Below are 17,999 nucleotides of genomic sequence, written 5' to 3' on the forward strand. Positions count from 1 at the left end.
TGCAACATTTTTCCTAATGGCCATTCTGACTGCTGTGAGCTGATAGGTTTTTCTAATATGGGTATTCATGTCATTAAAATTTCTAAAATTCATCAGTTTTCCACACCTTTTTTTTCTGTTTAAAAAAAAAAGAAAAAAGTGTGAGTACAATATACCTCTTGAAAGTGTCTTCTTGGAACGTTGCCCTCATTTGAATTTTTTGGTCAATTTTCAACCCCAGGATTGTTTTGGAGGGTAGGTGTCATTTACAGGCCTGCGGTTATCTGAATACTTAGTGACCTTAAGAAATGGGTTTAAAGCTTCTGTTGTGGGAAACGGCTACAGTGGGGTAGCATTTCTCCATTCCCAAATCTGGGTACGAGGGCAAGAGCCTTTCTGGAAGTCATGTTCCTAGGTTGTAAATTAGAATGGAATGTGCCAGGAGATACCCCATATGTTTATGTCTCATTACTTCTTCTTGGTTTTTTAAATTTTCAAAATCGGGGTTAAGATTACAATATTGCTTGTCCTAAGTGTACACAGTCTGGTTCATTTATACATTATATACGTCTATTCATGTACAGATCCTCTTCCCATGTAAAATATTACAGAGTGTTCCGTAGACCCCCCGTTAATATATGGTCTGGCTTTTTGATAAATGTATATAATATGTATTTATATATGTATAGTAACACTAATCTTCATTTGTCCATTGCCCCCACCTTTCCTTATACATGAGCAGAGTTTGATTTCTAAGCACGTGAGTGTCTTTCTCTTTGGAAATATGTTCATTTCTGTCAGTTATTAGATAACACCATAAGTGATATCAGAGGGTATAGGTCTTTTGCTTTCCGATCGACCTCATGTTTTGTAATTATCTCCAGGCTCATCTATGGTGCCTCAAAGAGCAGTGCTTCATTGTTTTCCATGGCTTATATTACATTGTGTACATGGATAAATTCTTCTTGGTGCATTCCTCGGTTGATGGACATTTTCGTTGCTTCCAAGTGTTGCCTATGGTAAATATTGCTGGAATGCAGGATTGCCAGCCTGTGATTTTTGATTTTCCTTTTCTCAGTTGATAGACCCAGCAGTGGGTATGATTGATTGACTGGTATGGTAGCTCAACGTTTACCTTTTCAAGGCACCTCAATTGTGCTTTCATTAGTGGCTCTTACCACGTCCCCCTTAGAATCGAGGGTACGCATTTCTCCACAATCACGTCAGCATTTCTTGTTTGCAGCATTTTTGTTGATGGCCATTCTGACTGGTGTGAGCTGATAGGTGTTTGTAATTTGGGTTTACATGTCTGTAAAAATTCCTACAATTCATCATTTTTCCACGCCTTTTTGTTTTCTGTTAAAAGAAAAAAGAAAAAAAGTGTGAGTATAATATACCTCTTCAAATTTTCTTTTTGGAAGGTTGCACTCTAGAATTTTTTGGTCGATTTTCGACCTCAGTATTTTTTGGAGGGCAGGTGTCATTTACAGAACTGCAATTGGTGAATATTTAGTGACCTTTTGCAGTGGGTTTAAAGCTGCTGTGGTGGGAAACGGCCACAAGGATGCAGCATTTCTCCATTCCCAAATCTGGGTACTAGGGCAGCAGAGCCGTTCTGGAAGTCGTTTGCCTAGGTTGTAAATTTGAATGGAATGTGCCAGGAAAACCCCCCATAAGTTTATGTCTCATTACTCCTAGTTCGTTGTTTTAATTTTTTCAGTTGGGGTAATGGTTAGAATGTTGCTTGTCCAAGGTGTACACACTCTGGTTCATCTACATATTCTATATACCTATTTATGTAGAGATCCTCTTCCCCTGTAAATTATTACAGAGTGTTCCGTAAACCTTCCTTGCTATATGGTCGGTCTTTTTGATATATGTATATAATATGTATTTGTATACATATGGTAACGCTAATCTTCATTTATCCATTCCCCACACCTTTCCTTTTAGATAAGCATAGGTTTTTTTTAATAAGTCTGTGATTGACTTTCTCTGTGGAAATATGTTCATTTGTGTCAGTTATTAGATAACGCCTATAAGTGATATCATAGGATATAGGACTTTTGCTTTCCGACTGACCTCATGTTCTGTGATTATCTCCAAGATCATCTATGGTGCCTCAAAGAGCAGTGTTTCATTGTTTTCCATGGCTAGTATTCATTGTGTACATGGACCACTTCTTCTTTATCCTTTCATCTGTTGATGGACATTTTGGTTGCTTCACTGTCTTGGCTATGGTGAATAAGGCTGCAGTGCAGCTTTTGCAGCCCGGGTCTTCTTCATTCTGGTCTTCTCAGGTGAGAGGCCCATTGGTGCGCCTGCTGGATTGAATGGTACCTCAATTTTTCCTTTTCAACGCAGCTCCTTTCTGTTCTCATTATTAGCGTTTAACCCTTTTGCATCTCACCAGCAGCTAGAGGGTACACAGTTCTCTAAAACCTCTTCAGCATTTATTGTTTGTAGACTTTTTGCCAATGGTCAGTCGACTGGTGTGAGTTGAAAACTTTTTGTAGATTAGATTGCATGAGTCTAATACTTCCTGAGGTGGAGCTTTTATCCATTTTCCTTTCTTTAAAAAGAGAGTGAGTAAAACTTACCTCTTCATACTATCTTCTTGAAAATTTGGCCTGTTTTGAATTTTTTGTATCCATTCCCTACCTCAGCACAATTTTGAGGGCAGGTGTCCTTTACAGCCCTGAGTCCTTGTGAATGGTAAGTGACCATTAGCTGTGGGTTAAAAGCTGCTCTTGCGGGAATCGGCCACAAGGCGGCAGCATTTCTCCTTTACCAAATCTGGTTACTAGGGCAACAGAGCCTTACTGGAAGTGGTGTTCTAGGTTGTAAATTAGAATGGAATGTGCGAGGCAAAAGCCCTTTAAGTTTATGTCTCATTACTTCTTGTTGGTATTTTAAACTTAATTTTTATTTCTTATCACAGCAAACTTGATTACAATGTTTTGTTTTTTCTAGGTGTGCAAGATGTGGTTCTTTCACACATATGCATATATCTATTCTTCTTCGGATCCTTTTCCCATGTAGGTTATGACACAATGTTGAGTAGTCTTCTCTTGGTATTGCGTAGGTCTTTGGTGATTATATATTTCACATGTGTTTGTATCTCTCTGTTAACCTCAATATGGTAATGTATCCAATCCTCACACCTTTCCATTTGGTGAACCATAAGTTTTTTTAATGAATCTATGATAGTGTTTCTCTGTGGAAATATCTTTGTTTGTATCATTTTTTAGGTAACACCTATATGTGATATGATAGGATATGTGTCTTTCGCTTTCTCACTTACTCCAAGTTGCGTGATTACTTCTAGACTCATCTATGGTGCTGCAAATGGCATTGTTTCATTTTTTCACTAGCTCCTATTCCATCTGTACAGGTAGCAGTTCTTCTTTGTCCACCCATCTGTCGGTGGACTTTTTGGTTTCTTCCATATCTTGGCTATTGTAATACTATGCAGTGTAGATTTGCGTGCCTGTGTCCTTCCAATTCTCTCTTCTTAGTTTATAGGTCTAGGCATAGGTCTGCTAGATCATATGGTAGCTCAATGGTTACCTTTTAAAGGCACCTCTATTCTGTTCTCCTTAGTGGCTCTTTCCAGGTTACGTCCCACTTAAAGTGGAGGGTATGTATTTCTTCCCGGCACCTTCAGCATTTATTCTTTGTAGTTTTTGCTGATGGTTATTCTGAGTGGTGTGAGCTGATACCTCTTTGTGGTTGAATTTGCATGTGTCTCATAATGTGTTGAAATTGAGCTTTAAGACATGTCCTTTTAATTTTTCCAGCTGTGATTAGAGCTTATTTCTTCAAAGTGTTTTCTTAAAGTATGTGTCACCATTTGAAATAGTTTGGCCATTATCTCCCTCAAGACATTTTGAGGGCAGGTTTCATTTACAGCCCTGAAGTACTTGTTCATATGAAGTGACCATTAGCTCAGGCTTTAAACCTGCTTTTGCAGGTAATGGCCAGAGAGCGGCAGCCTTTCTACGTTCCCCATGCTGGTACTAGGGAAACAGACCTACCGGCCAGTGGTGTTCTTCGGTTATAAATTAGAGTGCAATGTGCCCGGATAAACCCACAAATGTTGATGTCTCCTTGCTTTTGTTTGTTTTTAATTTAATTTATATTTATTATTAGAGTAATATTCCATTGTGTACGTGGACCACTTCTTCTTGGTGCATTCCTCGGTTGATGGACATTTTCATTGCTTCCAAGTGCTGGCTATGGTAAATATTGCTGGCGTACAGGTTTGCCAGCCTGTGATTTTTGATTCTCATTTTCTCAGGTGATAGGCCAAGCAGTGGTTGTGATTGATTGACTGGTAGCTCAATGTTTCCCTTTTCAAAGCACCTACGTTGTGTTTTCATTAGTGGCTCTTTACATGCCCCCCCTTACAACCGAGGGTACGCATTTCTCCACACTCCCTTCACCGTTTATTTTTGGCAGCATTTTTCCTAATGGCCATTCTGATTGCTGTGAGCTGATAGGTTTTTGTAATATGGGTATGCATGACATTAAAATTTTTAAATTCATCATATTCCTACGCCTTTTTCTTTTCTCTTAAAAGAAAAAACCGTAAGTATAATAGAGCTCTTGAAATTGACTTCTTCGAAGGTTGCCCTCTTTTGAATTTTTTTCGTCGATTTTTGACCCCAGAAATTTTTTGGAGGGCAGGTGTCATTGACAGAACTGCAAGTTGGTGAAAATTTAGTGACCTTTTGCAGTGGGTTCAAAGCTGCTGTTGTGGGAAACGTCCACAAGGAGGTAGCTTTTCTCCATTCCCCAATCTGGGTACTATGGCAGCAGAGCCCTTCTGGAAGTCATTGTCCTAGGTTATAAATTAGAATGGAATTTGCCAGGAGAAATCCCCATAAGTTTATGTCTCATTACTTCTTCTTGGTTTTTAAAATTTTTTTAATCTGGGTAAAGTTTAGAATATTGTTTGTCCTAGGTGTACACCATCTGGTCCTTTTGTACATTATGTATGTCTATTAATGTACAGATCCTCTTCCCATGTAAAATATTACAGTGTTCCATCGACCTCCCTTGCTATATGTTCGGTCTTTTTGATACATGTATATAATATGTATTTGTATATGTATAGTAACACTAATCCTCATTTCTCAATTTCCCCCCTCCTTTCCTTTTAGATGAGCATAGTTTGTTTTGTTTTCTAAGCCTGTGAGTGTCTTTCTCTTTGGAAATATGTTCATCTGTGTCAGTTATTAGATAAGGCCATAAGTGATTATATCGGCTATAGGTCTTTTGCTTTCCGACCTACTTCATGTTTTGTGATTATCTCCAGGCTCATCTGTGGTGCCTCAAAGAGCAGCGCTTCAGTGTTTTCCATGGCTAATATTCCATTGTGTACATGGACCACTTCTTCTTGGTGCACTCCTCTGTTGATGGACATTTTCCTTGCTTCCAAGTGTTGCCTATGGTAAATATTGCTGGAGGGCAGGATTGCCAGCCTGTGATTTTTGATTTTCCTTTTCTCAGGTGATAGACCCAGCAGTGGTTATGATTGATTGACTGGTATGGTAGCTCAACGTTTACCTTTTCAAGGCACCTCAATTGTGCTCTCATTAGTGGCTCTTACCACGTCCCCCTTAGAATCGAGGGTATGCACTTCTCCACAATCACGTCAGCATTTCTTGTTTGCAGCATTTTTGTTGATGGCCATTCTGACTGGTGTGAGCTGATAGGTGTTTGTAATTTGGGTTTACATGTCTGTAAAAATTCCTACAATTCATCATTTTTCCACGCCTTTTTCTTTTCTGTTAAAAGAAAAAAGAACAAAAGTGTGAGTATAATATACCTCTTCAACTTTTCTTTTTGGAAGGTAGCACTCTAGAATTTTTTGGTCGATTTTCGACCTCAGTATTTTTTGGAGGGCAGGTGTCATTTACAGACCTGCAATTGGTGAATATTTAGTGACCTTTTGCAGTGGGTTTAAAGCTGCTGTTGTGGGAAACGGCCACAAGGATGCAGCATTTCTCCATTCCCAAATCTGGGTACTAGGGCAGCAGAGCCGTTCTGGAAGTCGTTTGCCTAGGTTGTAAATTTGAATGGAATGTGCCAGGAAAACCCCCCATAAGTTTATGTCTCATTACTCCTAGTTCGTTGTTTTAATTTTTTCAATTGGGGTAATGGTTAGAATGTTGCTTGTCCAAGGTGTACACACTCTGGTTCATCTACATATTCTATATACCTATTTATGTAGAGATCCTCTTCCCCTGTAAATTATTACAGAGTGTTCCGTAAACCTTCCTTGCTATATGGTCGGTCTTTTTGATATATGTATATAATATGTATTTGTATACATATGGTAACGCTAATCTTCATTTATCCATTCCCCCCACCTTTCCTTTTAGATAAGCATAGTTTTTTTTTTTAATAAGTCTGTGATTGACTTTCTCTGTGGAAATATGTTCATTTGTGTCAGTTATTAGATAACGCCTATAAGTGATATCATAGGATATAGGACTTTTGCTTTCCGACTTACCTCATGTTCTGTGATTATCTCCAAGATCATCTATGGTGCCTCAAAGAGCAGTGTTTCATTGTTTTCTATGGCTAGTATTCATTGTGTACATGGACCACTTCTTCTTTATCCTTTCATCTGTTGATGGACATTTTGGTTGGTTCACTGTCTTGTCTATGGTGAATAAGGCTGCAGTGCAGCTTTTGCAGCCCGGGTCTTCTTCATTCTGGTCTTCTCAGGTGAGAGGCCCATTGGTGCGCCTGCTGGATTGAATGGTACCTCAATTTTTCCTTTTCAACGCAGCTCCTTTCTGTTCTCATTATTAGCGTTTAACCCTTTTGCATCTCACCAGCAGCTAGAGGGTACACAGTTCTCTAAAACCTCTTCAGCATTTATTGTTTGTAGACTTTTTGCCAATGGTCAGTCGACTGGTGTGAGTTGAAAACTTTTTGTAGATTAGATTGCATGAGTCTAATACTTCCTGAGGTGGAGCTTTTATCCATTTTCCTTTCTTTAAAAAGAGAGTGAGTAAAACTTACCTCTTCATACTATCTTCTTGAAAATTTGGCCTGTTTTGAATTTTTTGTATCCATTCCCTACCTCAGCACAATTTTGAGGGCAGGTGTCCTTTACAGCCCTGAGTCCTTGTGAATGGTAAGTGACCATTAGCTGTGGGTTAAAAGCTGCTCTTGCGGGAATCGGCCACAAGGCGGCAGCATTTCTCCTTTACCAAATCTGGTTACTAGGGCAACAGAGCCTTACTGGAAGTGGTGTTCTAGGTTGTAAATTAGAATGGAATGTGCGAGGAAAAAGCCCTTTAAGTTTATGTCTCATTACTTCTTGTTGGTATTTTGAATTTAATTTTTATTTCTTATCACAGCAAACTTGATTACAATGTTTTGTTTGTTCTAGGTGTGCAAGATGTGGTTCTTTCACACACATGCATATATCTATTCTTCTTCGGATCCTTTTCCCATGTAGGTAATGACACAATGTTGAGTAGACTTCTCTTGGTATTGCGTAGGTCTTTGGTGATTATATATTTCACATGTGTTTGTATCTCTCTGTTAACCTCAATATGGTAATGTATCCAATCCTCACACCTTTCCATTTGGTGAACCATAAGTTTTTTTAATGAATCTATGATAGTGTTTCTCTGTGGAAATATCTTTGTTTGTATCATTTTTTAGGTAACACCTATATGTGATATGATAGGATATGTGTCTTTCGCTTTCTCACTTACTTCAAGTTGCGTGTTTACTTCTAGACTCATCTATGGTGCTGCAAATGGCATTGTTTCATTTTTTCACTAGCTCCTATTCCATCTGTACAGGTAGCAGTTCTTCTTTGTCCACCCATCTGTCGGTGGACTTTTTGGTTACTTCCATATCTTGGCTATTGTAATACTATGCAATGTAGATTTGCGTGCCTGTGTCCTTCCAATTCTCTCTTCTTCGTTTATAGGTCTAGGCATAGGTCTGCTAGATCATATGGTAGCTCAATGGTTACCTTTTAAAGGCACCTCTATTCTGTTCTCCTTAGTGGCTCTTTCCAGGTTACGTCCCACTTAAAGTGGAGGGTATGTATTTCTTCCCAGCACCTTCAGCATTTATTCTTTGTAGTTTTTGCTGATGGTTATTCTGAGTGGTGTGAGCTGATACCTCTTTGTGGTTGAATTTGCATGTGTCTCATAATGCGTTGAAATTGAGCTTTAAGACATGTCCTTTTAATTTTTCCAGCTGTGATTAGAGCTTATTTCTTCAAAGTGTTTTCTTAAAGTATGTGTCACCATTTGAAATAGTTTGGCCATTATCTCCCTCAAGACATTTTGAGGGCAGGTTTCATTTACAGCCCTGAAGTACTTGTTCATATGAAGTGACCATTAGCTCAGGCTTTAAACCTGCTTTTGCAGGTAATGGCCAGAGAGCGGCAGCCTTTCTACGTTCCCCATGCTGGTACTAGGGAAACAGACCTACCGGCCAATGGTGTTCTTCGGTTATAAATTAGAGTGCAATGTGCCCGGATAAACCCACAAATGTTGATGTCTCCTTGCTTTTGTTTGTTTTTAATTTAATTTATATTTATTATTAGAGTAATATTCCATTGTGTACGTGGACCACTTCTTCTTGGTGCATTCCTCGGTTGATGGACATTTTCATTGCTTCCAAGTGCTGGCTATGGTAAATATTGCTGGTGTACAGGTTTGCCAGCCTGTGATTTTTGATTCTCATTTTCTCAGGTGATAGGCCAAGCAGTGGTTGTGATTGATTGACTGGTAGCTCAATGTTTCCCTTTTCAAAGCACCTACGTTGTGTTTTCATTAGTGGCTCTTTACATGCCCCCCCTTACAACCGAGGGTACGCATTTCTCCACACTCCCTTCACCGTTTAGTTTTGGCAGCATTTTTCCTAATGGCCATTCTGATTGCTGTGAGCTGATAGGTTTTTGTAATATGGGTATGCATGACATTAAAATTTTTAAATTCATCATATTCCTACGCCTTTTTCTTTTCTCTTAAAAGAAAAAACCGTAAGTATAATAGAGCTCTTGAAATTGACTTCTTCGAAGGTTGCCCTCTTTTGAATTTTTTTCGTCGATTTTTGACCCCAGAAATTTTTTGGAGGGCAGGTGTCATTGACAGAACTGCAAGTTGGTGAAAATTTAGTGACCTTTTGCAGTGGGTTCAAAGCTGCTGTTGTGGGAAACGTCCACAAGGAGGTAGCTTTTCTCCATTCCCCAATCTGGGTACTATGGCAGCAGAGCCCTTCTGGAAGTCATTGTCCTAGGTTATAAATTAGAATGGAATTTGCCAGGAGAAATCCCCATAAGTTTATGTCTCATTACTTCTTCTTGGTTTTTAAAATTTTTTTAATCTGGGTAAAGTTTAGAATATTGTTTGTCCTAGGTGTACACCATCTGGTCCATTTGTACATTATGTATGTCTATTAATGTACAGATCCTCTTCCCATGTAAAATATTACAGTGTTCCATCGACCTCCCTTGCTATATGTTCGGTCTTTTTGATACATGTATATAATATGTATTTGTATAAGTATAGTAACACTAATCCTCATTTCTCAATTTCCCCCCTCCTTTCCTTTTAGATGAGCATAGTTTGTTTTGTTTTCTAAGCCTGTGAGTGTCTTTCTCTTTGGAAATATGTTCATCTGTGTCAGTTATTAGATAATGCCATAAGTGATTATATAGGCTATAGGTCTTTTGCTTTCCGACCTACTTCATGTTTTGTGATTATCTCCAGGCTCATCTGTGGTGCCTCAAAGAGCAGCGCTTCAGTGTTTTCCATGGCTAATATTCCATTGTGTACATGGACCACTTCTTCTTGGTGCATTCCTCTGTTGATGGACATTTTCCTTGCTTCCAAGTGTTGCCTATGGTAAATATTGCTGGAGGGCAGGATTGCCAGCCTGTGATTTGTGATTTTCATTTTCTCAGGTGATAGACCCAGCAGTGGTTATGATTGATTGACTGGTATGGTAGCTCAACGTTTACCTTTTCAAGGCACCTCAATTGTGCTCTCATTAGTGGCTCTTACCACGTCCCCCTTAGAATCGAGGGTATGCACTTCTCCACAATCACGTCAGCATTTCTTGTTTGCAGCATTTTTGTTGATGGCCATTCTGACTGGTGTGAGCTGATAGGTGTTTGTAATTTGGGTTTACATGTCTGTAAAAATTCCTACAATTCATCATTTTTCCACGCCTTTTTCTTTTCTGTTAAAAGAAAAAAGAAAAAAAGTGTGAGTATAATATACCTCTTCAAATTTTCTTTTTGGAAGGTTGCACTCTAGAATTTTTTGGTCGATTTTCGACCTCAGTATTTTTTGGAGGGCAGGTGTCATTTACAGACCTGCAATTGGTGAATATTTAGTGACCTTTTGCAGTGGGTTTAAAGCTGCTGTGGTGGGAAACGGCCACAAGGATGCAGCATTTCTCCATTCCCAAATCTGGGTACTAGGGCAGCAGAGCCGTTCTGGAAGTCGTTTGCCTAGGTTGTAAATTTGAATGGAATGTGCCAGGAAAACCCCCCATAAGTTTATGTCTCATTACTGCTATTTCGTTGTTTTAATTTTTTCAATTGGGGTAATGGTTAGAATGTTGCTTGTCCAAGGTGTACACACTCTGGTTCATCTACATATTCTATATACCTATTTATGTAGAGATCCTCTTCCCCTGTAAATTATTACAGAGTGTTCCCTAAACCTTCCTTGCTATATGGTCGGTCTTTTTGATATATGTATATAATATGTATTTGTATACATATGGTAACGCTAATCTTCATTTATCCATTCCCCCCACCTTTCCTTTTAGATAAGCATAGTTTTTTTTTAATAAGTCTGTGATTGACTTTCTCTGTGGAAATATGTTCATTTGTGTCAGTTATTAGATAACGCCTATAAGTGATATCATAGGATATAGGACTTTTGCTTTCCGACTTACCTCATGTTCTGTGATTATCTCCAAGATCATCTATGGTGCCTCAAAGAGCAGTGTTTCATTGTTTTCCATGGCTAGTATTCATTGTGTACATGGACCACTTCTTCTTTATCCTTTCATCTGTTGATGGACATTTTGGTTGCTTCACTGTCTTGGCTATGGTGAATAAGGCTGCAGTGCAGCTTTTGCAGCCCGGGTCTTCTTCATTCTGGTCTTCTCAGGTGAGAGGCCCATTGGTGCGCCTGCTGGATTGAATGGTACCTCAATTTTTCCTTTTCAACGCAGCTCCTTTCTGTTCTCATTATTAGCGTTTAACCCTTTTGCATCTCACCAGCAGCTAGAGGGTACACAGTTCTCTAAAACCTCTTCAGCATTTATTGTTTGTAGACTTTTTGCCAATGGTCAGTCGACTGGTGTGAGTTGAAAACTTTTTGTAGATTAGATTGCATGAGTCTAATACTTCCTGAGGTGGAGCTTTTATCCATTTTCCTTTCTTTAAAAAGAGAGTGAGTAAAACTTACCTCTTCATACTATCTTCTTGAAAATTTGGCCTGTTTTGAATTTTTTGTATCCATTCCCTACCTCAGCACAATTTTGAGGGCAGGTGTCCTTTACAGCCCTGAGTCCTTGTGAATGGTAAGTGACCATTAGCTGTGGGTTAAAAGCTGCTCTTGCGGGAATCGGCCACAAGGCGGCAGCATTTCTCCTTTACCAAATCTGGTTACTAGGGCAACAGAGCCTTACTGGAAGTGGTGTTCTAGGTTGTAAATTAGAATGGAATGTGCGAGGAAAAAGCCCTTTAAGTTTATGTCTCATTACTTCTTGTTGGTATTTTGAATTTAATTTTTATTTCTTATCACAGCAAACTTGATTACAATGTTTTGTTTGTTCTAGGTGTGCAAGATGTGGTTCTTTCACACACATGCATATATCTATTCTTCTTCGGATCCTTTTCCCATGTAGGTAATGACACAATGTTGAGTAGACTTCTCTTGGTATTGCGTAGGTCTTTGGTGATTATATATTTCACATGTGTTTGTATCTCTCTGTTAACCTCAATATGGTAATGTATCCAATCCTCACACCTTTCCATTTGGTGAACCATAAGTTTTTTTAATGAATCTATGATAGTGTTTCTCTGTGGAAATATCTTTGTTTGTATCATTTTTTAGGTAACACCTATATGTGATATGATAGGATATGTGTCTTTCGCTTTCTCACTTACTCCAAGTTGCGTGATTACTTCTAGACTCATCTATGGTGCTGCAAATGGCATTGTTTCATTTTTTCACTAGCTCCTATTCCATCTGTACAGGTAGCAGTTCTTCTTTGTCCACCCATCTGTCGGTGGACTTTTTGGTTACTTCCATATCTTGGCTATTGTAATACTATGCAATGTAGATTTGCGTGCCTGTGTCCTTCCAATTCTCTCTTCTTCGTTTATAGGTCTAGGCATAGGTCTGCTAGATCATATGGTAGCTCAATGGTTACCTTTTAAAGGCACCTCTATTCTGTTCTCCTTAGTGGCTCTTTCTAGGTAACGTCCCACTTAAAGTGGAGGGTATGTATTTCTTCCCGGCACCTTCAGCATTTATTCTTTGTAGTTTTTGCTGATGGTTATTCTGAGTGGTGTGAGCTGATACCTCTTTGTGGTTGAATTTGCATGTGTCTCATAATGCGTTGAAATTGAGCTTTAAGACATGTCCTTTTAATTTTTCCAGCTGTGATTAGAGCTTATTTCTTCAAAGTGTTTTCTTAAAGTATGTGTCACCATTTGAAATAGTTTGGCCATTATCTCCCTCAAGACATTTTGAGGGCAGGTTTCATTTACAGCCCTGAAGTACTTGTTCATATGAAGTGACCATTAGCTCAGGCTTTAAACCTGCTTTTGCAGGTAATGGCCAGAGAGCGGCAGCCTTTCTACGTTCCCCATGCTGGTACTAGGGAAACAGACCTACCGGCCAATGGTGTTCTTCGGTTATAAATTAGAGTGCAATGTGCCCGGATAAACCCACAAATGTTGATGTCTCCTTGCTTTTGTTTGTTTTTAATTTAATTTATATTTATTATTAGAGTAATATTCCATTGTGTACGTGGACCACTTCTTCTTGGTGCATTCCTCGGTTGATGGACATTTTCATTGCTTCCAAGTGCTGGCTATGGTAAATATTGCTGGCGTACAGGTTTGCCAGCCTGTGATTTTTGATTCTCATTTTCTCAGGTGATAGGCCAAGCAGTGGTTGTGATTGATTGACTGGTAGCTCAATGTTTCCCTTTTCAAAGCACCTACGTTGTGTTTTCATTAGTGGCTCTTTACATGCCCCCCCTTACAACCGAGGGTACGCATTTCTCCACACTCCCTTCACCGTTTATTTTTGGCAGCATTTTTCCTAATGGCCATTCTGATTGCTGTGAGCTGATAGGTTTTTGTAATATGGGTATGCATGACATTAAAATTTTTAAATTCATCATATTCCTACGCCTTTTTCTTTTCTCTTAAAAGAAAAAACCGTAAGTATAATAGAGCTCTTGAAATTGACTTCTTCGAAGGTTGCCCTCTTTTGAATTTTTTTCGTCGATTTTTGACCCCAGAAATTTTTTGGAGGGCAGGTGTCATTGACAGAACTGCAAGTTGGTGAAAATTTAGTGACCTTTTGCAGTGGGTTCAAAGCTGCTGTTGTGGGAAACGTCCACAAGGAGGTAGCTTTTCTCCATTCCCCAATCTGGGTACTAGGGCAGCAGAGCCCTTCTGGAAGTCATTGTCCTAGGTTATAAATTAGAATGGAATTTGCCAGGAGAAATCCCCATAAGTTTATGTCTCATTACTTCTTCTTGGTTTTTAAAATTTTTTTAATCTGGGTAAAGTTTAGAATATTGTTTGTCCTAGGTGTACACCATCTGGTCCATTTGTACATTATGTATGTCTATTAATGTACAGATCCTCTTCCCATGTAAAATATTACAGTGTTCCATCGACCTCCCTTGCTATATGTTCGGTCTTTTTGATACATGTATATAATATGTATTTGTATAAGTATAGTAACACTAATCCTCATTTCTCAATTTCCCCCCTCCTTTCCTTTTAGATGAGCATAGTTTGTTTTGTTTTCTAAGCCTGTGAGTGTCTTTCTCTTTGGAAATATGTTCATCTGTGTCAGTTATTAGATAATGCCATAAGTGATTATATAGGCTATAGGTCTTTTGCTTTCCGACCTACTTCATGTTTTGTGATTATCTCCAGGCTCATCTGTGGTGCCTCAAAGAGCAGCGCTTCAGTGTTTTCCATGGCTAATATTCCATTGTGTACATGGACCACTTCTTCTTGGTGCATTCCTCTGTTGATGGACATTTTCCTTGCTTCCAAGTGTTGCCTATGGTAAATATTGCTGGAGGGCAGGATTGCCAGCCTGTGATTTGTGATTTTCATTTTCTCAGGTGATAGACCCAGCAGTGGTTATGATTGATTGACTGGTATGGTAGCTCAACGTTTACCTTTTCAAGGCACCTCAATTGTGCTCTCATTAGTGGCTCTTACCATGTCCCCCTTAGAATCGAGGGTATGCACTTCTCCACAATCACGTCAGCATTTCTTGTTTGCAGCATTTTTGTTGATGGCCATTCTGACTGGTGTGAGCTGATAGGTGTTTGTAATTTGGGTTTACATGTCTGTAAAAATTCCTACAATTCATCATTTTTCCACGCCTTTTTCTTTTCTGTTAAAAGAAAAAAGAAAAAAAGTGTGAGTATAATATACCTCTTCAAATTTTCTTTTTGGAAGGTTGCACTCTAGAATTTTTTGGTCGATTTTCGACCTCAGTATTTTTTGGAGGGCAGGTGTCATTTACAGACCTGCAATTGGTGAATATTTAGTGACCTTTTGCAGTGGGTTTAAAGCTGCTGTTGTGGGAAACGGCCACAAGGATGCAGCATTTCTCCATTCCCAAATCTGGGTACTAGGGCAGCAGAGCCGTTCTGGAAGTCGTTTGCCTAGGTTGTAAATTTGAATGGAATGTGCCAGGAAAACCCCCCATAAGTTTATGTCTCATTACTGCTATTTCGTTGTTTTAATTTTTTCAATTGGGGTAATGGTTAGAATGTTGCTTGTCCAAGGTGTACACACTCTGGTTCATCTACATATTCTATATACCTATTTATGTAGAGATCCTCTTCCCCTGTAAATTATTACAGAGTGTTCCCTAAACCTTCCTTGCTATATGGTCGGTCTTTTTGATATATGTATATAATATGTATTTGTATACATATGGTAACGCTAATCTTCATTTATCCATTCCCCCCACCTTTCCTTTTAGATAAGCATAGTTTTTTTTTAATAAGTCTGTGATTGACTTTCTCTGTGGAAATATGTTCATTTGTGTCAGTTATTAGATAACGCCTATAAGTGATATCATAGGATATAGGACTTTTGCTTTCCGACTTACCTCATGTTCTGTGATTATCTCCAAGATCATCTATGGTGCCTCAAAGAGCAGTGTTTCATTGTTTTCCATGGCTAGTATTCATTGTGTACATGGACCACTTCTTCTTTATCCTTTCATCTGTTGATGGACATTTTGGTTGCTTCACTGTCTTGGCTATGGTGAATAAGGCTGCAGTGCAGCTTTTGCAGCCCGGGTCTTCTTCATTCTGGTCTTCTCAGGTGAGAGGCCCATTGGTGCGCCTGCTGGATTGAATGGTACCTCAATTTTTCCTTTTCAACGCAGCTCCTTTCTGTTCTCATTATTAGCGTTTAACCCTTTTGCATCTCACCAGCAGCTAGAGGGTACACAGTTCTCTAAAACCTCTTCAGCATTTATTGTTTGTAGACTTTTTGCCAATGGTCAGTCGACTGGTGTGAGTTGAAAACTTTTTGTAGATTAGATTGCATGAGTCTAATACTTCCTGAGGTGGAGCTTTTATCCATTTTCCTTTCTTTAAAAAGAGAGTGAGTAAAACTTACCTCTTCATACTATCTTCTTGAAAATTTGGCCTGTTTTGAATTTTTTGTATCCATTCCCTACCTCAGCACAATTTTGAGGGCAGGTGTCCTTTACAGCCCTGAGTCCTTGTGAATGGTAAGTGACCATTAGCTGTGGGTTAAAAGCTGCTCTTGCGGGAATCGGCCACAAGGCGGCAGCATTTCTCCTTTACCAAATCTGGTTACTAGGGCAACAGAGCCTTACTGGAAGTGGTGTTCTAGGTTGTAAATTAGAATGGAATGTGCGAGGAAAAAGCCCTTTAAGTTTATGTCTCATTACTTCTTGTTGGTATTTTGAATTTAATTTTTATTTCTTATCACAGCAAACTTGATTACAATGTTTTGTTTGTTCTAGGTGTGCAAGATGTGGTTCTTTCACACACATGCATATATCTATTCTTCTTCGGATCCTTTTCCCATGTAGGTAATGACACAATGTTGAGTAGACTTCTCTTGGTATTGCGTAGGTCTTTGGTGATTATATATTTCACATGTGTTTGTATCTCTCTGTTAACCTCAATATGGTAATGTATCCAATCCTCACACCTTTCCATTTGGTGAACCATAAGTTTTTTTAATGAATCTATGATAGTGTTTCTCTGTGGAAATATCTTTGTTTGTATCATTTTTTAGGTAACACCTATATGTGATATGATAGGATATGTGTCTTTCGCTTTCTCACTTACTCCAAGTTGCGTGATTACTTCTAGACTCATCTATGGTGCTGCAAATGGCATTGTTTCATTTTTTCACTAGCTCCTATTCCATCTGTACAGGTAGCAGTTCTTCTTTGTCCACCCATCTGTCGGTGGACTTTTTGGTTACTTCCATATCTTGGCTATTGTAATACTATGCAATGTAGATTTGCGTGCCTGTGTCCTTCCAATTCTCTCTTCTTCGTTTATAGGTCTAGGCATAGGTCTGCTAGATCATATGGTAGCTCAATGGTTACCTTTTAAAGGCACCTCTATTCTGTTCTCCTTAGTGGCTCTTTCTAGGTAACGTCCCACTTAAAGTGGAGGGTATGTATTTCTTCCCGGCACCTTCAGCATTTATTCTTTGTAGTTTTTGCTGATGGTTATTCTGAGTGGTGTGAGCTGATACCTCTTTGTGGTTGAATTTGCATGTGTCTCATAATGCGTTGAAATTGAGCTTTAAGACATGTCCTTTTAATTTTTCCAGCTGTGATTAGAGCTTATTTCTTCAAAGTGTTTTCTTAAAGTATGTGTCACCATTTGAAATAGTTTGGCCATTATCTCCCTCAAGACATTTTGAGGGCAGGTTTCATTTACAGCCCTGAAGTACTTGTTCATATGAAGTGACCATTAGCTCAGGCTTTAAACCTGCTTTTGCAGGTAATGGCCAGAGAGCGGCAGCCTTTCTACGTTCCCCATGCTGGTACTAGGGAAACAGACCTACCGGCCAATGGTGTTCTTCGGTTATAAATTAGAGTGCAATGTGCCCGGATAAACCCACAAATGTTGATGTCTCCTTGCTTTTGTTTGTTTTTAATTTAATTTATATTTATTATTAGAGTAATATTCCATTGTGTACGTGGACCACTTCTTCTTGGTGCATTCCTCGGTTGATGGACATTTTCATTGCTTCCAAGTGCTGGCTATGGTAAATATTGCTGGCGTACAGGTTTGCCAGCCTGTGATTTTTGATTCTCATTTTCTCAGGTGATAGGCCAAGCAGTGGTTGTGATTGATTGACTGGTAGCTCAATGTTTCCCTTTTCAAAGCACCTACGTTGTGTTTTCATTAGTGGCTCTTTACATGCCCCCCCTTACAACCGAGGGTACGCATTTCTCCACACTCCCTTCACCGTTTAGTTTTGGCAGCATTTTTCCTAATGGCCATTCTGATTGCTGTGAGCTGATAGGTTTTTGTAATATGGGTATGCATGACATTAAAATTTTTAAATTCATCATATTCCTACGCCTTTTTCTTTTCTCTTAAAAGAAAAAACCGTAAGTATAATAGAGCTCTTGAAATTGACTTCTTCGAAGGTTGCCCTCTTTTGAATTTTTTTCGTCGATTTTTGACCCCAGAAATTTTTTGGAGGGCAGGTGTCATTGACAGAACTGCAA

Source organism: Balaenoptera borealis, assembly GCF_965194805.1.
Source record: "Balaenoptera borealis genome assembly, chromosome: 9".
In the NCBI taxonomy this organism is placed as follows: domain Eukaryota; kingdom Metazoa; phylum Chordata; class Mammalia; order Artiodactyla; family Balaenopteridae; genus Balaenoptera; species Balaenoptera borealis.